General features: G+C 45.0%; 1 long non-coding RNA gene across 1 annotated transcript; it reads left to right on the top strand.

Moving 5' to 3' along the window:
- The first annotated feature begins 7,994 nt into the window (after window positions 1-7,994).
- LOC109751875 (uncharacterized) lies at window positions 7,995-10,857 on the top strand. The gene is made up of 4 exons (XR_002230205.4): window positions 7,995-8,178; window positions 8,277-8,343; window positions 8,472-8,554; window positions 10,305-10,857. It is a non-coding gene; the product is annotated as an uncharacterized lncRNA (long non-coding RNA).
- Window positions 10,858-22,451: the final 11,594 nt, after the last annotated feature.

The following is a 22,451-nucleotide window of genomic DNA, read 5'->3' as shown; positions in this document are numbered from 1 at the left end:
CAATGTGAAAACAAATGCGATCATAATCGCAACCAAGGTAACAATTGATCCAACGGCATAATGATACCAAGCCTCGGTATGAATGGCATATTTTCTAATCTTTCTAATCTTCAAGCGCATTGCATCTATCTTGATCTTGTGATCATCGACGACATCCGCAACATGCAACTCCAATATCATCTTCTCCTCCTCAATTTTTTTTATTTTTTCCTTCAAGTAATTGTTTTCTTCTTCAACTAAATTTAACCTCTCGACAATAGGGTCGGTTAGAATTTTCGGTTCAACCACCTCCTAGATAAATAAAATCTATGTCACGTTGGTCGGTATATTTGTCATAAACAATAAATGAACCAAATAGTTATAAAAAGATAATATATACCACATCCGAATCATAGACAGGACGAGGGCCGACGGGGGCGGATACCAAAACCATCGCACTATTTAATAAGAAGGAATAATAAAAGTAACAAAATTCGACAAGTATTTATCTAAAGTAAGAATTTTTTCCTTTCAGAAAGAAGATAAGAACAAGAGGCTCACCACGGTGGTGCTGGCGACGAGATCGACGCGGGCGATCAACAGCGGTGAAGACGGGGACGGGACGTGACGGACCGCTAAACCTAGACAAATCTCGGGGAAAATGGAGCTCGGAGGTCGAGTTTCGAGAGGAGAAAGATTAACTAGTGTGGCTCAGACATTTCATCGAACACCTCATGTGCATAAGAGGTGAGCTAGAGCACCCAAATGCCCTCCCCTCGCCGGCCAGAAAAAACAGAGCACTGTGGAGTGCTCTGCTATGGCGATGGGGTATATATAGGGAACTCATTGGTCCCGGTTCGTGGCAACAACCGGGACTAAAGGCCTTTGGTCCCGGTTGGTGCCACGAACCGGGACCAATGACCCCCTTTAGTCCCGGTTGGTGGCACCAACCGGGACCAAAGGCCTTGTGCTGCCCCGCGTCAAAAGTTTAGTCCCACCTCGCTAGTTTAGAGGGCTCGAGAGTGGTTTATAAGCGCTGCTGCGCCCACCCTCTCGAGCTCCTCTCAACTGCAGGCTTTCGGGCCTAACCGTTCTCTTTGCCTGTGGGGCCTACTGGGCCTTCTGCGGGCCTGAATCCTGGCCCATGGATGGGTTTCAAGTCGTATTCAGGCCGTGGCGGCCCAGTAGGTGGCATAATTTTTTTCTCTGTTTTTTGTTTTCTCTTTTGCTTTATTTGTTTTGTTTTGTTTCTAGTTACAACAAAAAACTTATTTATTTTATTTCTAATTAGTTAAGTATTTTACTTTAATTATTTTATTTCTATTTATTTTACTGCTGCTATTTTTATTTAATTTATTAAGGCTTATTTATTTTAGTTACTATAGTTTATTTTATTAAGGTTTATTTATTTTATTAAGGTTTATTTATTTATTTACTATAAAAAAATGAACATAGATGCGCCTATAGAGAAAATTCAACCTAAATTCATAATAAATTTCTATGAAATTCAAAGAAATTTACTGTGAATTTAGGTCAAATTCCCTGTATAAGAGCATCTATTTTCACTTTGAGAGGTACTTAACAAGGCAGAGAGGGACGGCCTTATAAACTGGTGTGAGCGCCCTTCGGTTGGCGAGGTGGGACTAAACACTGGCCGCAACTAGGACCAGCCCTTTAGTCCCGGTTTGTGGTATGAACCGGGACTAAAGGGCTGTGGGCCCGGAGCGTGGCCCATTGGTCCCGGTTTGTCCCACCAACCGGGACCAAAGGGTCCGGACGAACCGGGACCAATGCCCCCACGAGGCCCGGCAGGCCCTTGGCCACACGAACCGGGACCAATGCTCACATTAGTCCCGGTTCGTGACTGAACCGGGACTAATGTGAATATTGCCCTGTGACCAAAGCCCAGTTTTCTACTAGTGTCAGTGGCATCTGGAGCAGTTAGAAGGTCAGTCTTATAAGGTTGACTTTCCCACTAAAGAGGATCAGATGCATTTTCTTAAGTGGGGTTTATGCAGAGTTACGAGCACGAACATTGTTATCGCTTTCGACGAGTGGAAGCAGGAGGAACCTGAGGGTACACCTTTGGAGAAGGTGTGGGTTCGTTTTTATGGCGTGCCACCTAAATATGTAAAACATTTTCTGATTGCTTGGAGTTTGGGTGGTCTGATTGGTAAGACAGAAAAGCTTGACATGCCATCCACTCGTGCACAAAATGCTGCGAGGCTGTTGGTCAGTGTTGTGAGCGTTGAGCATATACCAGATGTGGTCAGATGGACACATGCTGGAGTCACTTATGTCTTAGAGCTTGAGATCGAGGATACTGTAGTTTCCGAGGATGGGGATGGGACACAAGACATGGATATGACTGAGGGTGGTGGCGCACCCGGGAACCAGGAGAAGGGGGCCGATGATACACTGCCGAAGTCGGATAAGGGGCCTGCTACACAGTCAGATAAGGTAGCCAGATCTACCAAAGAGGCACCCCCGTCCACTACTCTGATGAACACGCTTCGCTTTGGTTCATTTGCACCGGGGTCGGCTCCTAGCCGGTTATGGAGCACCAGGGTCGAGGTAGACTACCCGACAGAGCTTGAGCTGCCACCAGTGCCGAGTCTAGTCGGCGATGTGACGACTACGGAGTCTACACCCGGGGCGCGGGTCGACCCTGATGGGTTGGCCGCGGGAGGGGCGCCTGGACAGGAGGTCTATAGCGTTCTTCCCACTTCGTCGTCTTCGGTCGAGTTGGGGGTGAGGTGCGGGAAGGAGCCCCGTGCTGTAACCCCTCCACAGGACCGCACCATCCACAGTGGCGAGCCGGGGGTGAGATGCGGGAAGGAGTCCCGTGTCGTAACCCCTCCGCAGTATTGCACCGAGCAGGGTGGCCGAGGGACGACGGTTTCCGTGGGTGATAAGGGGGGCAGGATCAGTGAGCAGGCGTCTCCACGATCCTCCTCCCCCTTGCCACTAGCAGCGGAGGTTCACTCCACCACGCCCTACCCTCCTTCACCGACGATAAGGGAGGGGCATGGGAGTCCTGACCGCACCCCTCGCGAGAGGACCACGGAGGAGCTCATCGCTTTTGGTGGGATTGCGGATCCGGTGACGGCTGGCAGGCGTGTCAGCAACCGGATCCAGGGACAGCCGGATGCGGACGACCTGCAGCTAGCGCGTGCCAAGAGGGCCGCCATGCTTCGTCATGCCGAGACTACTGCAGGTACGTCCTTTGATAAAAGTTGTTCCATTTTACACTTCTCTGAGAATGAAATAGTTGATAAGGTAAACGATTTAGGCATTTCTTTGGGATCAAATGAAACCGAGGTCGTCAAATCCGTTAATGATCTTTTAGAGTTGGAAGCGGAGAGGGCTTCTGAGATCATTCGTAATCTTGCCTCTATCCAACCTATGAATGACAATGACCTGAATAATTTAGGAATTAATGATCTTGCAAATATATGTAATAACCTGTTGCCTAGTGTCGAGGCTGAGGATGAGGAGGATGTTGAGAACACAGATACGGTAGAGCCTCTCTTGATAGATGAGGCAGTGTCTGTCATAGATAATATTATCGTCCCGCAGGGTGTTGAGGAGAAGCCCAAACGACCCTGGAAGAGGAAAATCTATCCTACTTCGGCAGTACGTAGAAGTGCTAGAGTTAAACTTAAGAAAAAATTTCATGATGACTTATGAAAGGACTCTTTTGGAATAGCAGAGGTCTAGCAGACTTGGCTAAACAAAGGTTCTTAGCAGAGACAACATTAGAGCATCACTTAGATTTCGTTGCACTTTTGGAAACTGGAAGAGGTAATTTCACATCCCAATTCCTTCAAACCCTCTCCAGTGGTATCGATTTTGACTGGCACATTCTACCTCCTAGAGGAAGATCCGGCGGGATTTTACTAGGAGTACGGTGTGAGACGTTAGAGGTGATTAATGTGGTGCAGGGAGACTTTTCGGTTAAATTCAGGGTGAGATCAAAATTGGATGGGTTCCGATGGTCGCTAGTTGCGGTATATGGGGCAGCGCAACCTGAATTTAAACCTGATTTTCTTGCCGATTTAGTGCGGATTTGTGGAGATGAAAATCTGCCACTACTAGTCGGGGGGGGATTTTAATATCATTCGGAGACGAGAAGAAAAGAATAATGACAATTTCGATGGACGTTGGTCTATGATGTTTAACATGATTATCGAGAGCCTCAATTTGAGAGAAATTGAGCTCACCGGTAGACAGTTTACATGGGCCAATTCGTTACCTGTTCCGACTTGAAAAGCTGGATAGGGTACTTGCTAGTGTGGAGTGGGAACAAAAATATCCGTTGGTGTCGGTTCATGCGATGCAGAGAGCGATCTCGGATCATACACCACTCTTTTTAGATTCGGGAGAGGCTACCCATGTTGCAAACAAAAATACCTTCTCCTTCGAGCAAAGCTGGTTTGAGCGAGAAGGATTTATGGAGATGATTGCACGCGAATGGGCTAAGCCGGTTACGGGAAGGACACATGTCGAGAGATGGCAGAATAAGATTAGACACCTCTGATAATTTTTCTGAGAGGATGGGCCAGGAATGAGAGTGGGATCTATAAGCAGAAAAAAGAACGTCTAACTCAACTCATTGAGGCACTAGATGTAAAGGCTGAAACCACTCTTCTTTCTGTTAATGAGCATCGAACTAAGTCCGAGGTGGAGCAAGGCCTACGTGCTCTCCTGAGAGAGGAGGAACTCAAGTGGGCGTTGCGTGCGAAAACGCTTAAGGTTGTCCAAGGGGACGACAACACAGTTCTTCCATATGGTTGCAAATGGTAAACATAGGAAGAAGAAGATCATTCAGCTTGAACAGGACGAGGGGACAATAGTGGGGCATGAAAATCTGAAAGCGTATATTTCCAACTATTATAAAAGCCTTGATGAGTCTGTGATTGATGATATACCTCAGTTACAGGTAGCGGAGAACGATGTTCTCTCTGCACCGTTTACTGAAAAAGAAGTTCACCTGGCCATAACTCAAATGAAGCCGAATAAAGCACCGGGACCAGATGGGTTTCCAGCTGAATTCTATAAGAAATGTTGGCATATCATTAAAGATGATCTTATGCCTATGTTTCACGATTTTTTTGATGGCCATTTGGAGTTGTTTCATCTCAACTTTGGTACGATAACGTTATTACCCAAGAAGAATGAGGCGGTCCGGATAGAACAATTCAGACCCATTTGCCTGCTGAAGAGTTTTAAAATTTTCACAAAGGTAGGAACCAATAGATTGACACAAATTGCTCGCTCAGTGGTTCAACCTAGTCAGAAAGCTTTCATGCCTGGACGACACATACTCGAAGGAGTGGTTGTCTTACATGAAACACTTCATGAGATTCACTCGAAGAAACTAGATGGGGTTATCTTAAAAGTGGATTTCGAGAAGGCTTCTGATAAAGTAAAATGGCCTTTTCTTCAGCAGGCAATGCGCATGAAGGGTTTTAGTGAAACCTGGAGGCACCAGGTGGATACTCAAGTCCAGAAAGGTAGTGTCGGAATTAAGGTGAACGATGACATCGGTCACTACTTCCAGACGCATAAGGGGTTGAGACAAGGGGATTCCATGTCACCTCTTCTGTTCAATATTGTGGCAGATATGTTGGCCGTCATTATTGGCAGGGCCAAGCAACATGGTCATGTAGAGGGCCTAGTTCCTCATCTGGTTGATGGAGGGGTGTCCACTCTACAATATGCTGATGACACTATTCTTTTCATGGAACATGACATGGCTAAGGCACGTAACATGAAACTTATCTTATGTCTATTCGAACAATTGTCTGGCTTAAAAATAAATTTTCATAAGAGCGAGGTGTTCTGTTTTGGGAAGGCCAAAGACGAGGAACATACTCACAGACAATTGTTTGGATGCGAACTAGGTGCTTTACCATTCAGTTACTTGGGTATTCCGATTCATCACCGTAAACTATCCAATAAAGAATGGAAATGTATCGAAGAACGAATTGAAAAAAAACTCAGCTGCTGGAAGGGCAAGCTGATGTCATATGGAGGTCGACTAGTTTTGATTAACTCAGTACTGACCAGCATGCCAATGTTTTTACTTTCGTTCTTCAAAATTCCGAAAGGGGTCCGAAAGCGACTTGATTTCTTTAGATCTTGTTTCTTTTGGCAGTCTGATGAGGCCAAGAGGAAATACCGTCTCGCGCGATGGGATATCCTTTGTCGACCTAAAGACCAAGGGGGTCTCGGTATTGAGAACTTGGAGATTAAGAATAAATGCCTTATGAGCAAATGGTTGTACAGGTTAGAGACAGAGCCGGAGGGCATGTGGTCTCAAATACTGCGCAATAAGTATTTGCACTCGAAAATGCTAGCCCAGGCTACCATCAGACCGACTGATTCGCCGTTCTGGAAGGGACTTATGAGAACAAAGGATATGTTCTTTCGTAGGGTCAAATTCTTGGTTGACAACGGGATGTCAACAAGATTTTGGGAGGATACGTGGTTAGGAGAGACACCTCTGGCCTTACAATATCCTACCCTTTACAATCTTGCGCAACGTAAGGAAGATTACGTAGGTATCGTCCTTCAAACTATTCCCTTGAACATCCAGTTCAGATGTACGTTAGTAGGTGAGAGATGGACAGCCTGGATGCACTTGGTTCGGAGATTGATTGAAGTTCGACTCTCCGACATGCCGAACTCAACACAATGGAAGTTAACTAAAAATGGGATATTTACGGTGAAATCCTTTTATACGAATCTGATTAATTCTGGCCCCATCTCACGGTCACTTCATATATGGAAGGTTAAGGTTCCTTTGCGGATTAAAATTTTTATGTGGTTTGTCCACAAGCAAGTCATACTCACAAAGGACAACTTACTTAAGAGGCGATGGGTAGGTAACTCGCGGTGTTGTTTTTGTGCTCCGGATGAGACAATACAACATTTATTCATTGAATGCCCAGTTGCCAAGTTACTTTGGAGAACGATTCATATAGCTTTTAATATCAATCCTCCAGTAGATATTGCGTTTGCGTCTTTGTTTGGGACGTGGTTAGCTGGGGTTGAACAGATCACGGCAGCTCGTATTCGGATTGGAATATGTGCGTTACTATGGGCTATATGGAACTGCAGAAACGATATGATTTTTAACAGACAACACAACTTAACTTTTTTGCAGGTTATCTTCAGAGCTACAGCTTGGATCCGTACGTGGTCCTTACTCACTCCTATGGACTCCAGGGAGCCGTTGGTTACTGGGTGCAACCAATGGGAGATGGTGGCTCGGGTTATATTCAACCGGTTCGGATGGCGTTCGCATAACAGGATAGGAGTCTAGGGAGCTTGTCCTTATTATCACCGTATCGGTTGTCTTTGTCCACTTGTATTTTTCAGTTTTTTGTGCTCTGTTTTGCTCCGTTTGCGAGCTGTAAGACATTTTTGATGATACTTTCTGAATTTTTAATAAAAGGGCCGCATGCATCATCATGATGCAGAGGCCGGGGGTATACCTCCATTTCCAAAAAAAAAGTACGTACGTTTGATTCAGGAATTTCAAATTGAATATTCGAATTCCGCCCACAGGATCGATCATATATTCATATCAAAGTGGACAAACACACGCACACAAAAAACTTATAGAGCCCTTTCTTTTCTCTTTATTTTCTTTTTCTCCACATGGTTACAATCTTGTGCGGCCTCACGTGTATATAGACTTTCTTAGCAGTTTATGGCTGTAGATTTGTCTTTGTGGACCGAAATTCTGTCAATGTATATCACTCAATAAATCTTCAAGTAGTCGTCGCTGTTACTGTATGAAAGAATCCAGTAAATATGAGGAAGAAATGGACGATTTTACATGATCCCCTAAAGTAATGAATGGTCTACAGGAATTTTTTTTCCTTTTGCCTAATGTTTGTAAAAATTATTGGAGACTTGAGGACAGTCTTTTTCCGGGTAGGGGAGTGGTTGGAGTTGCTCTTGCCCATCTATGTGCGGAGTTTGCTCCACGTCAACTATGTCCACATTGGTTAGTTTATTAGCAAGTCCAGCTCAGCTAAACTTTAAAAAATGGCAACTAGCTAGCTGGATCAGATCTGCAATTGCCTCGTTGACCTGCTGCTGTTTGGGGATTTCTGCCTCTCATCATTAGCTCCTCCTAAGCACCATCTGCCTCATCGCTCCTACAACGCCGCTTTCTTCATCTGTGTAAGCTCACCGCCAAATCTTCTGGCTGTAGGCTTCTGTTTATTATCTTTGTCGTTGCGACCCGCTAATTTCTTTTATCTCGTGATTTCCGACTCCAGCAGGTTTTCCATCCTTAGCCGAAGGCAGACACAATCAAAGAACCCCTTTGATCAGATGTAATTAGAGGTGAGCTGTGCATCTTCTCCTTCCTTTCTCTTGCATTTGAACAAGCAGCAAACAACTTACCAACGTTATTTTGTTTACAAAGATATGTGCAAACTCCTTAATTAGGTGTTACATCCTTTACCCAACAGTTGTCTGAACAGCCCGCGGTCCCCAGCCTGAGCAGACGTTGCTGGTGCCTAGTCTGCTCCTGCTTCAAGGGAAACAAGTGGAGGTTAGTAGAGCTAAGGAAGGAAGAGAGGAGAGGAAGGCAAGATAGAGGCCGTTCTTTCATCGCTTTCTTCACCGATTGGCATCATAATAAACCTCAACCCAACCGTAGCCAAGTTGTATGATGTATTTTGGATGGATTTAATCTTTGATTTTTGTTAGCTCTATTTGCCTCTAGTTCGTTCCTATTTGCTAGCTGTGGCTGTGTTCATCAAGTTTCGTTCAGTTTACATCTAACTGCTTTTAGGGGCCATATCTGGAGGGTTGTTTTATTAGAGAGTTATTATAGGTAACTACCTAAGCTTTCCATCAAGTTCAAGAACACACACACACACACACACACACACACAGAGGGAGAGGGAGAGAGAGAGAGAGAAACGTTGGATATAGCAAAACTTATGGTAATCTGAAGAGCCAGTGACCTAGTTATGGGCTTTTGCATGTGTAGCTGGCAGAATTTTACTCTCAGGTGCACATGAAAGTTGTACTAGTTTCTATGCAGATAACTTTGGAGTGCCTAATCTCAGCATTTGGAGTTGTAAAAAATACTTGTGAAATTATGAAATGGTCTTGCTGCCCAAAAGAAAAAAACAGAGTACTGCAGTGCTCTGTTTTTTTATAAGCAGATGCTATAATTTCAGAAGCTTGACCAAAAAATATGGACTGGTCTTCAAGTGTATAGAGTGAACATGAGGCCGTATTAGTGTATGTAGCTCTGGGGTATTGTACATTTTTTTTAGTAACAGCCCACTCTTTATTGATCAGAAGCTCGATGCAAGGGGGCAATTTTCGTCCTAACCATGGCGGCACCGTCCGGCCACTTGAGCCGCAGATTGCAGTGGCCATTCAAGGGTCTTCATGAGAGTTTTTTCTTAGGATCCACTGGTTGTTGCCAGCAGCTCGCACTGGCGAGGTTGTGTGATGTAACCGGAAGGCTCCATTGGGAGTTTCGGTGGCTCTCAATCCGGCCAGTTTGCATTCAGCGGTGAGATAAATTCTATGGACGACGGCTTGACGCAGAGGAGATGGTTGTGCAGCGGCAAGCCATGCCGGCATGTAAAGACTGTGCCTCACTTTTAGCTGCTGGGATCGCGGAAAGTGGTGGCGACAACATGATGACTTTGATTTGGTGGTGCTTCTCGAGTACCCGGTCTCGAGTTCCGGGGTGAAAACCCTAGGTCTGACCTGAATTGGTTATACCTGGCGATGGCGATGTTTTTGTGTCGTTACCTTGATGAAGGCATTGCTCGGACTTGTTCTTCAGGGTGAAAACCTAGAGTCTGACCTTTGTTGGTCGGGTCCAGTGACGGCGACGTTTAAGCGTCGTTTCCTTCCTGAAGGCGTTGCTGTTGAAGAAACTTTCTCGTTGCGCTTGTTCTGTCAAGAGATGGTTGGTGCGGATATGGTCGTTGATGTAGTTTATCAACCGTTGTTTTGATCGTTTTAGAGTGTTTTTTCTTTTTCTTTTCCCTCGCTTAGGCATAGCTTGAGTCTTGTATGACTTTGCTCTTTGCTAGCGTTTTTTTTCTCTTTTGTGTGTGTTGGTGTTAGCTGTGTGCATCCTGGTTATGCAGAGGCTGGGTGTGTGCTCAATGTGTACAATTTCCTTCACGTTACATGCTTACATGTCTGATCGGTTAAAGAAAATAGCAAGTACAGTTTTAATCTTAGGTGGTACAACCGGTTTTTGCTGTAGAGGAATGATTTAATATACTAACATTTGAGATTTACATATATATATGATTTGTGCACAGGATAACCAAATACTCCAAAGGAACTTTTTAATCGATGATGGGAAATCATGGTGGTTTATGAACAACTTCTTTTGTTATGGTATGATTACCAGTATGCGGCAAATCATGCGATACCACGACCGTGAGATACCGCTCCCAGAACAGCTGTAGTTGATGCTGACAACTACAGCTGTTTGTATCCTCTTGACGCTCCATTTTGAGCGAATAAAATCTACTCTTTGTTGAAAAAAAGTTGATGCTGACAAACTTGAGTTATTGCAGCAACGGAATGACCTCCAGCCTCTCAAGTGGAAGATGATAGAAAATAAAGCGTTTAGTAGAACTTTCAGGGCAACTAGACAGTTAGTAGCCTCTGTTTTGTTATCAGTTCTCATCTTGTATTAATAGATATACCTTTCTATGCAAAGGTTCTGCTATCAGATCTTGTAAACAGTTGTAGATAGAGTTTATACTTGTTTGAAACTAAAAGGGATCTCTCTTTTTTCTGATCGTGCATATGTTTCGAACCCAACTTTCTCTCTTCTGAACATATACACATGTGTCTGATCGTGCATATGTTTCGAACCCAACTTTCTCTCTTCTGAACATATACACATGTGCTGCATATCAGTTATACAGTGTTGGGGTTCAGATTTCTGGGTCACTAAACAATGGAACGGAGGGAGGACCGGTGCCCTTTTTATCACCGCTGATAAGGAAGATGTCCTGCCTCCTCGACCCCAGGAAGATAAAATTGTATCCTGTGAGAATTTACTGGAGGTACCAAAGTAGCCTGCATCTCTTTAAAATTTGCACATCTTTTATTGTCCCACCTGGTGTCCATGCAAGCAATTCTTGGGAACATCAAAACATTATGGAAACTCTCCGTATTACCGTGCAATGGCCTGACAACATTTCAAGATGGAATGTATGAAGTCACCGCGCTCAAGGAGCTGCAGATAATGGCGTGCCCAAGGGTAGAGACACTACCGGAGACTCTGCCCCAAGTTGGAGGGAGCATCCACAATAGGAGGCACTTACTGGGAAGTTGTGATTCGTTATAGCACAGATGGGATCACAAAAGAAACCGGGATCATAAAAAAAAAAACTTCCAACAACAACAAAAATATTCCTTTTTTCTTTTTTCTCGAATACGCAAAGCTTGCGTATCATTGCATTGATAGAAGAAGTAAGAAAGAGTACAGGTGATGGTACAACACATGACATGAACGCAAGAGGCGTGAACATGGCGCCCGGAGCAGAGAAACATGGGATGCTCAAGCCCAAACAGAGAAAAAACATGGCTAAACTCGCCGCTCTAGGACGCAGCCCAAACCAAACCAACAAGACAATCAGCATCTCGAAATCCACCACCGAGGACGCCGCGAGCAACAAGACAACGCCTTCATGAAGGAGAATGACGCCATGGTGCCGTCGCCGTCCGATCCGCAAAAAAAACGGACCAAGGGTTTCCCCTGACGCTCGAAGAGGGGCACAGATAGCAGCCATGGCAGCGCCTCCAGGAAGGAAACGGCACCCGCGGGTGTCGCCACTGCCAACATCGAAAGATCGAGCAAGGATTTCGCCTTGGCCAAGTCTGAGTAATCCCATGCCATCGGGGAAAAATTCGAAGATGAGGAAGTCTGGTCGTAGGCCGGAACCAGCACCACAGGAAGGGGAGCTACCGCAAGAACGAGCTGCAGGACAGGCGGAGGGGCAGATGGCACGGAAGTGGGCGGGTTGGCAAGCCACGCGGAATACCGATGACACAGGCATGAGGAAGGGGGCGTGGGCGGCCGAAGACCGGGACGAGCACGGATCCGGAAAGGGGCACAGATCCGGGCTGCCAGGACCGGAGCCGCAGGGACGCCCGACGAGCTGAAGTAGCTGGAAGTGGACGCAGCTCCAGGAGCATGCCGGAGTCGAAGCCGCACCGGGAGGAAGCCTGCCAACCTAGGTCACCTGCAGGGGATGGATGCGGAGCTGCCGAGATAACAACAAGCCGAAGGGGCCGGAAGAAGACGCGGCTCCAACACGGGGAGTGCCGGATCTGGAGCCGCTCCGGACAACCATGGACACGGGAGGGGACGCAAGTCCATAGCAGTCGGTGCCGAAGCCGCACCTGCAGGAGAGGGAGGGCGAAGGAGCGCAAGCCTGCCGAGGTCTCGGTCAGCGCGCTGCAAGGGCAGACGCAACCAGGAAACCACCGAAAACCACCGAGGAGCAGCCACCCCAAAGCAATGGTCGCAGCCCGAGGGAGGAAGAACGCCTTCGGCCCGACCAAGAACCCCGGAACCGTCCTCCCGGAATTCGGCACCGGCAACAGCAGAGGTGCTGACGGCGGCACAGATCTGACACGGGAATAAGGTGGAAAGGGGCGAGGACGCGTTGGTGAACGGGCGGGGCAGCCGGAGCCCGGCCGGAGGGGGGAGGGCGAGGGGCGAGGAGGAGGATCTATCGGGAACACGCCGGCGCCGGGGCGCGCCGGGATCTGACAGCGAAGGGGGAACGGGACCTGGAGGCGGGCCAGCCGAGCAGCCTCGCCGCCACCATCCTGGGAGCCGGCGCGGCTTCGCCGGCCGCTCCTCCAGTGGCGGCGAGGAGGTGGGGCGGGGTGGAAGGGGGGCGCGGGGGTCGCGGGCTAGGTTCCTCTTTTCTTGTTTCCTAATACTCCAGCAGAGATGAGAAAGTGTGATTCCACTGCCATACAACTACACCTTCTATCCTCACCATCTACTTTTTGCATAAAAGTTTATGCGGGCAAACTTCTCTTTTTGTTTCGTCCAAACAAAAGAACATTAGAACTCGAGGCTTCGCATACCAACATCACGCAAGTACTTTGATGTGAGGGATTGTTTTTAGATTTTTTGGGTGCAATTTTATTTTTAATGGTGTAACTCATTCAAAATTTGACAAGTTTATGTTCCATAAAAAATCGAAAACATTTTACACAAAGAGTGGCACTTGTGTATAGTTGACCTGCAAAGTTTGAAGGTTAAATGTTGTCTTGCTTGGAAGGAACAAAAAAGAGAAATTTCTATATAAAGATAGCACTGATCTTGATGCAAACTAAACGGACGAGACAGAAGGTGTAGCTACATGGGAGTATGGAAAATCACACTCGAGATGGGATACATGTCAGTTTAATCTGATCATCCCCCTCCCCTCTGTGTTTCTCTTGCTATTCTCCGTTCGATTTTTTCTAGCAAAGGAGAATTACGCCCGGCTTCTGCATCAGAATGATGCATGCAGCCTTTTTATTAAGCAAAGTAACCGAAATGTCTATGGTCCGGAACAAGCTCCCTCCGAGCTGAAAAAGTAATCAAAAAGGTAAAAGTTGCCACGGCCGGCGAAAATATTCTCCATAAGATGTCACCTGAGGTAGGTGCGTATTGGAGGGAGAATTACTGCGGCAGGCTAACTTGAGGGGAGCCGTCTTACCTCCATTGAACATTCAGACCTTGTAGAGAGTACCTACCTAGCTGACACCTTGATTCTTCAATCCTCCAGCCTCCAGACAAGAAATGAGTGGCATGTGCCATTGGACGGTTCTGAAATATGCGAACATTCAGATGCTGTCATTGAGGAGAATTGATCAGTTTTTGCTAAAACAAAACAGGATAAGAAGCTAAGTTTATGGCATTAGAGCAGTTACCTAGCCAGGGAAGTTAATTCTTTGCTGCACTGTAGGAATTATATGAAAACATTGCTACCCTCTGCCTACTGCCGTCGAAGAATCAAAAGTCAAAAGGTGCCAGACTCTGGACGTCTAAAAAATCCAGACTATGATTTTTGTGTGAAAAAAGAAGGGTTTATCAAGAAATTTAACGGCTAGAATAACATTTGTTTCAAAAATGCAGATACGCGGATGTCCAGCCATGGTTGTTATTTCTGATGAACCTAAGAAGCTTGTTTTTCAGGCAGAGCTTGTTCACTTAAGATTGTTGTACCAAGAAATAATCACAACCAATGTAATCAGAATGAAATGCCTAAGAAAAGATGGTATTTATGGACTGAAGTGCTCTGAGACCGGGGACGAAACAGAGCATGCAGCTTGCAGTCCAGCAAAACAGAGGCAGGCTGCCCTGTTTCTGGGGGAAAACAGAGTCGTGGCAATTCGAACTTGGTTGGTTGCTTTGGGATGGTTTCAATGACATGGTGAAGGAGATGTGGGCCAAACCGGTGGCCGGGCATTCCCCAATTCACAAATGAAATAATAAAATGCGTGCATTACGTAAATTCCTTGATGGTTGGGCTAGACATACGGTGGGTATCCTCAAAAAGAAGAAGCTTCATCTTTCATCTATCATTGATGAATTAGAAGCTTTGGCGGAAGTTAGACGTCTATCTGAGCATGAAATCAAGATCAAGAATCAATTGAATGCACATATAGCTAGCATGTTGAGTGAAGAGGAACTCAAATGGTACCAACATTCTAACTCTCAGTTTATCCTGAAAGATGATTCGAATACTAGATACTTGCATGGAGTCGCCAATGGCAGACACCGGAAGAAACTAATTCATTCCCTACAACAAGAAGAGGGTACGATTGAGAGACATGATCAACTTAAATCTTGTATCACTAATTATTATAAAAATCTGTTCGGAGCCCAGAGGAAGGAAACTTCTCGATGGATGAGTCTCGAACAGAGGACATCCCCCAGGTCTCTGCTGAGGAAAACAACCTTCTAATAGCCCAGTATACTGAGGAGGGAGTTAGGAAGGCGGTTTTCCTAATGGAGCACAACAAAGGTCCGGGTCCTGATGGTTTCCCTGCTGAATTTTATCCGAACTTCTGGGAGTCATCAAAGCGGCCCCCTACTTTTGTTTAGCCACCTACATGTTGGCCAACTAGAATTGTTTCGCATAAACTTTGATGAGATTATTTTATTACCTAATGTTAATGAGGCTGAAAGGATACAACAATATATACCTATCCACCTCCTTAATGTTAATTAGTTTTAAAATCTTCATGAAAGTTGCGACAATTAGGCTAAATTCGATTGCTGAACATATTGTTCGTCCTTCACAAGCTGCTTTTATGCAAGGCAGACACATCCTAGATGGAGTAGTTATCCTTGATGAAACAGTCCACGAATTACATCGGAAAAAGTTGAATGTGGTGGTTCTTAAGATTTATTTTGAAAAAGCTTATGACAAAGTCAAGTGGCCTTCTCTTCAACAATCTCTTAGAATGAAAGGATTTTCCGCAGAGTGGCGCGCAATGGGCCATAACTTCGATTCTGGAGGTAGTGTTTCCATTAAGTCAATGATGACGTTGGCAACTATTTCCAAACGAAGAAGGGATCATGACAAGGTGACTCTCTATCGTCAATATTATTTAATATAGTGGTGGATATGCTAGCAGTCATGATTGAGTGTGCCAAGGCTGATCACCAAATTCATGGGGTAGTAAATCATCTAGTTGATGGTGGTCTCTCTATCCTACAATATGCTGACGATACGGTTCTCTTCATGGATTATGATCTCAAGAAAGCGAGAAATGTGAAATTAACTTTATCAGCTTTCGAGCAACTCTCAGGTCTTAAGATCAATTTTCATAAAAGCGAATTATTTTGCTTTGGAGAGGCTCAGGACGAGGCCCGCCTCTACGCTGACTTGTTCGGATGCGGGTTGGGCCGGTTGCAATCACATATTTGGGGATATCTATACATTATCGGAGACTCACACATGCTGAATGGAAATATGTTGAGAAGAGACTGTAAAAAAGACTGAGGAGTTGGAAAGGTAAACTATTATATCTGGGTGGAAGATTGGTCCTCATAAATTCAGTACTAAGTAATATGGTACTGTATATGATTTCCTTCTTCCAGCTACCGAAAGGAGTTCTACATAGATTGGATTACTTCCGGTCAAGAATCTTTTGGCAAGGAGATAGCAAGAGAAAGAATTATCGATTGGCTAAATTGAGTGTGGTTTGCCATCCCAAAGACCAAGGCAGGTTGGGCATTCATGACCTTGAGGTCAAGAATAGGACCCTCCTCGGCAAATGGTTGTTTAAATTATTGACGGAAGATGGTGTATGGCAACCCTTTCTAAGGAAGAAATATGTGGGTTCCAAGGCGATATCCCAAGTATATTGGAATCCTGGGGATTATCACTTTTGCGTGGGTCTAATGGCTACGAAAAAATAATTATTTCGCTATGGGTCCTTCTCGATAAAGGATGGATCAGAAATTAGATTCTGAGAGGATAAGTGACTAGACAATGCCACACTATGGAAACAAAATCCGGGTCTATACAACATTGCGCTATAAACATGAAGCCATCGTCCCAGAGAAGGGTAGGATGTTTCTAGCCTTTCTCATAGGGTTGTGTTGTATCGTTGGTTGTAAGGACTTCTTTAGTATAAAGCCGGACCCAGCATATTTTCTAAAGTATTGGGACACAGAGATTACATCTTAGCGGTGTAAATCCTCGAGCGCCAAACTAGAGGAGTATTAACAAACTGCACTTGTCACTCAAATGTGATCATAAATCTAGACGAAATAGAGTAGCTAGCAAATGGGAAATTTATTTATTGGTCCATACATACTGTATTAATTAGGTACCACAAACGATCCATCCACTTGAAATAAAGCTTGAATGCATGACGATTGGTATAGGATTCACACTTATTATTTATTTAGTTTATTCAAGCCGGAACAATAGGGCCTGCAGTCTATCCTATGACCGGAGTCCGGGTGACGATTGGTTGCTCGATGCCGTTGCACCAAACATAGACACGGAAACGTTCGAAGGTCGGCGGCTCCGGGTCACCCTCTTGTCTCAGAAGAGCAAAGACGTCCGGCCGCTCTGTCTCGATGACTGTAATGGCGTCGCCCCCGTGCATCCCCACCAGCTCCGGCCATGCTGACTTACCATACAATTCTCCTGGCATATCTTCCTAGTAATACGCTGCAAATTAACAAACACATATAGAAAAGGTTGAACAACACATGTATGCATGCCTGGGTGACCATCACACACACGGACGAGACTTGCCTGCTCCCTTCCCATGCTCCCATCCGTGCTCCCGTATACGTGGCTTGATTTGATTGGAAGAAAATAAGGCCCGGCCCCACCCCCTGAAAATCAGGGGGGGGGGGGGGGGGGGAGATGATTAGATTAGAAAAGAAAAGGAAAAAGAACAGCCGTAGGATGAAGTGGGAGCACGGATGGAAGCATGGAGAGGGAGCAGGCAAGCCGGATCCCACACACACGCACAGAGGAGGGGGTTTCCATATGTGTGATTAGTCACCAACACCGTAATTAAGCATATATTATATATGGGAAAATTGAACAATGCAAACCTGCAGATTGATGAGAGGAAGATGCCGAGGCTTTTGTGGTTACTGCATAAGCTTGTGATTATAAGCCGGCTGCTCTTTCCATATATACACGCATAGCATAGATGTACATATATGTGGATAAGATGTGTTGCATCACTTCACTAGTCGGTGACAATGATGCATAACTAGTATACATAATGTGCATTCATCTGTAGGTCTAATATAATTAAGTAACCATGCATCGCGTCAACTGCCGCCCCTACTCCTATTTATTAGGATTAACGAACGATGCCTACTAAGCCTCCATCTAGTTGTGTTCGCTTGTTCATTGTACCTACTCCTATTTCATCTGTTTACTGATTAATATAGAATGAGGACCACCCGCAAAAAAAATTAAATATAGAATGAGGATATACCATATGCTTGCCCCTGTGTGTGCGTCTTTGGAATGATTCTCATAGGATCAATCGATCTTTGATGTTAAAATTAAATCACATTTTTAAGTTAACATATACCACTGTTGATTTAGGCCTCTACTGGCGGGCCATTAAGCACTACAATGACGGGTTTGAGCACCATGAGTCACAATAAAGGCACAAATATCTTCTATGCAATCACGGTGATTTACCTGCCATCTTTTTTATGATGTGACGATGTACCAATACAAATCTTTCACTGCCAAATTAATTAAGTCAACCCGGGTGCTTTATAGTTCATCATTTTCAAATCTCAGACAGCCTGGGTGCCTCAATTGGCTTCGAAAATCCTCAAGGAGAGAAACTACATTGCTTTATGATCAACGAGGTCCATAGGAATCAGGGGCGGAGCCAGAAAAATTAGCCAATGGGTTCACTCATTGACTTAATATGAGTTTTTTTTATTCGCTCATTGACTCAGTATGTTCAGTGGAGGAGCCGTTTTTTTTTTTTGAGAAGACTGAACCCAATGTGAAGTATTTAGCCAATGTGTATATGCATGTTCCAGATTTTTCAAAGGGTCTTCTGTTGAACTAGACATCACTGATCCACAAACGACACGCCTGTGTATGAGCATGTTCAGTGGAGGAGCCAGATTTCGTAATCTAGTTAAGATTGCTTATTCAGTTAAGATTGTGGTACCGAGAAAGAAACATAGAAAATTCAGAATACTCTGAAGTGCATGAACTCTGGCCGGGGATGAAACAGAGCACTCTGTTTCGAGGAAAAAACAGAGGAATACTCAACACCAGCAACTACAGAATTGCAAATCCACTGAGGGCTGGTAGAAGACGAGGGAGGCGACCTAGCGGCGGAGAAGAAGTGCTCATGCGACATGCAAGATCACCTCTCACTAGGGTTAGGAGAGAACGCAGTTCACTTTATTTTTCTTGATGGAAGGTGCAGGCTTTCTCTCTTTTTTCGAAAAACTGATCACTTTTTCTCCAAACCATTGAGTTATTAACTTTTCCCAAACATAGTAAGGGTCTAAAAATACCATAGCTGTTCAAATAAAAATATTGAGCGAAAGTTTACTTTTGTCTCTTATTTTTTACCAAAAAAGGCTCCCACCACACTATATAAATAACAATACATGGTGATGAGGAGACCCTCTTACAAGCATATCAAAGGAAAAACAAGAAAACATGAAAGAACAAACCCTAACCACAACCCAGTCTAGACTACTGACAAAGAAGGAAGACCTCGCCTCCAAGGGAAATCACTGGGGCCCGTTGCGTCTTACGCACCAAACTGTTGCCGGAGAGGGCCCACTGACCTCCTGTTCCGGATAATGGAGCCCAGGCCCATGCAGACAACAAGGATCTCGAAAGGCACCAACGAGGACCAATGAAAATGATTTGGAGACCAAGTAGACCTTAGGTTTTCAAGTAATCACTATTATTATATGAAAAAAATTCAGTGACTAGGTTTTCTTTCGCTCCGGAGTTCCCAGTCAAGTCTGCCTAATTAACAGAGGATGAGATTTCCTAGAGCAGCATTCACCTAATTGAATGCTCTCCTTTTCGAAATGTATGGATCTTTGCACTTCCTTATGGCAGAGATGCATACATGACTTCCAGAGTTATGTGATACTATGCAATAATAATACTTCCGTACTGAATATTATAGTGTACTGAGTGACTCACAAGAAAAGTCTAAGAATTTTTATGTGATGAAGTTGTGGTATATAATACTCTAGAAAAACAATGCATGCAATAGAGTATGTACTTCATTTTGATTCGTACCCAGATCTAGTACAGATCAGGGTGTGCATGTCCCGCCGCCGCAAACCGTCGGCCACCAAGGCCCACCATGGCCCTGGCCGCACCAGATCTGGGGCGAGGCCTAGCCAGCGCCGGCACCACACGCCAGGGCCCCGGCCAGCCCAGCCCTCCGCAACCCGTACGGGTGCTTGTCCTAGACCAACACCACGCCATCGCCCAAACCACCAACCTGCACCATACGGCCTTGAGTTGAGCGTTGAAGAGAGGCAGCCCGGTAGCACGCGCTGGTAGCCATGAGGGGAGAAGGCTAGATGAGATAGCCTTGCCCCAGCGGCTAGGGTTAGCCCCCCTCGGCCGCTCGGAGGAGCGACGTGATGGGGTACCCTCACGTCTGGAAGGAGGTTCGCTTGTCTCTCAAGATGCCACTGTTGGCCGTCAGCTGCCCCTTGTCCCACCATTTTTTTCATGGACACCAATGCAAACATAAGTTTGTACTATGTGATAGCCAGCTTATTTCGTTCCAAAATTAATAAATGATGGAACAATTGCAAGAACGTGAACAGTGAAACTTTCAAGTCATTCCGTATGTTATTCTCATTGGCTGTGTCCAAACTCAGTGCTCTAGCTCTTAGAGTCTTACTTAGTATATACACCTGAAAACAAATATACCATTCTTAAAACCAGCCGCCTAAAATAAGCTAGTGATCCTACCATGGATTTGCAAAGTTAAAAATATCACCAAGGAATGTTGGAGAAGGATTACAGGATAGTAACAAAAATTGGTGATACTTAATCGGTGGTGCCATTTTGTACCATCAAGTATGGGTAGGGCGTAGAACATGGTCAGCGATTTCCAGCTACATGTCCCTAAAGGTGGTACTGTGAAAACAGTGAGTGTGTTGCCGGGTAGGCTTCCAAGTCAGGATATGCTACTGATTAATGTGGAAAATCCTAAGCGAGGTGGCTGGGGCTTTAGAATTAGAAACCAAGAGGGCCAACAGGTAGGAGCTGGAGCTGGTCCAGTCAAACACATTCTGGATCCTGTCCAAGCCGAAGCTACTGCTTGCCTGCAAAGTCTCCATGCAGCACAGGGACGGGGAATGACAAAGGTCCTCACATCCAACGAGTTTGACCTCTGTGCTAATGGGTCCTTAATAAAAGAGATTAGCCTTTTTGCTAGCTGCAATTTCACCCATGTTGGGTTCTTGTTTTGCCCAAGGGCTTGTAATAAAGTTGCGGACACGTTAGCGGCGTACAGTGCAAGCCTTTGTGCACCATCTGGTAGCCAGCGACGTTGCTGAGCTGTTTGGTTAATGGAGGCAGACTGATTTCCATCTCAAAAAAAAAGTATGGGTAGGGTTGGATGCGGTGGCTCATTTAGGGTTGGATGCATTCAGATATATACATGCGATATTACTAAATAATTTGAAGGTTTTTTTATTCGCATGATTCTCGAAACACAAAAATAGAGTGTCATGTCCTCTTGTATTTTGTAAAAAAAAACAGGAATTTAGATGGAAGAGTGTTTGATAGCACATGAAAACACGGGAATTCTACTAGAATCTTTGAGTGGATGAAAATTTTCCTTCAAAATTAAAATAAATCCCAAAAATTTCCATCCTCTAAATAAAAGATCAAAGTACTTAGGAATCAACTGCTCAAAAAGAAAAACCTATGGAATTCCATTGAATCAAAGGAACCCTGAAGGTCGACGAGTATTGGTTATGGTCTTTCATGTGGAGGTGGGCGCGTGATATTTTTTTTTCGATAAAGGACTTTTCATTGAATAGATATATCGAGGTGATACAATCGTATCGAAAGAAAGCCCGGCCTCTGCATAGCTAGATGCACACAGCCAAAAAGTCCAGAGCACCCTAAAAATAAAATAATTCGATACAATGCCAAGCAATAAATCGTGTCCAGCCTAAGGAGCGGTAGACCCTATCCGTAAATCACACCGCCATCCATGGGGTAGAAAACCTCTCTGGCCGTACGCTCCAGCCGTGTAGACGCCATCATAAAGAGGTCCCTATCCTCCGGCTTCTGCAGGATAGATCAAGTACGGAGCCATCGTGTACAAACATGAATAATCTGCGTAGGAGATGAGACACATTTATTGTTAAAAACCACATCATTTCTGGTTAGCCACATTGCCCAGCATAAGGCCGTCGTTCCCACAAGAATATGTGCAGAAAATTGTTTATCTATACCCCGCAACCAGTTGCCGAACATATTCCGTGCACTACGTGGTCGTGGTGGGTATAAATTCGAAGCTACTTGGACCATAGCCCAAGCTGCCCGAGCGAACTTGCACTCAAAAAATAAGTGTTTGATAGACTCGTCATGTTGGCAAAAGACACATGTCTTGGAACCATGTCAGTTTCGTCGTGCCAGATTATCTCTAGTTAGGATGACTCCTTTGTTAAGAAACCAGAGGAAAATCTTCACTCTTAGGGGAATTTTTAGCTTCCACAATTTCCTATTATCTATTGGAACATCACAATGAACCATTGCATCATACATGGATTTGACCGAAAATTTGCCATTCTGATGCAAGTTCCATCGAAAAGTGTCCGGCTCATCTGACAGTTGAATGTCCTCCAGGCGAGTGAGTAATTCATTCCATGCTGCCTGACGAGAGCCCAAAAGATCCCTACGGAAAGAAATATCGGGGTT

The sequence above is a fragment of the Aegilops tauschii genome, chromosome 7 (assembly GCF_002575655.3).
Source record: "Aegilops tauschii subsp. strangulata cultivar AL8/78 chromosome 7, Aet v6.0, whole genome shotgun sequence".
Lineage (NCBI taxonomy): Eukaryota > Viridiplantae > Streptophyta > Magnoliopsida > Poales > Poaceae > Aegilops > Aegilops tauschii.
Note: the sequence above shows the minus strand (reverse complement) of the source record. Positions and strands in the feature narration are given on the sequence as shown.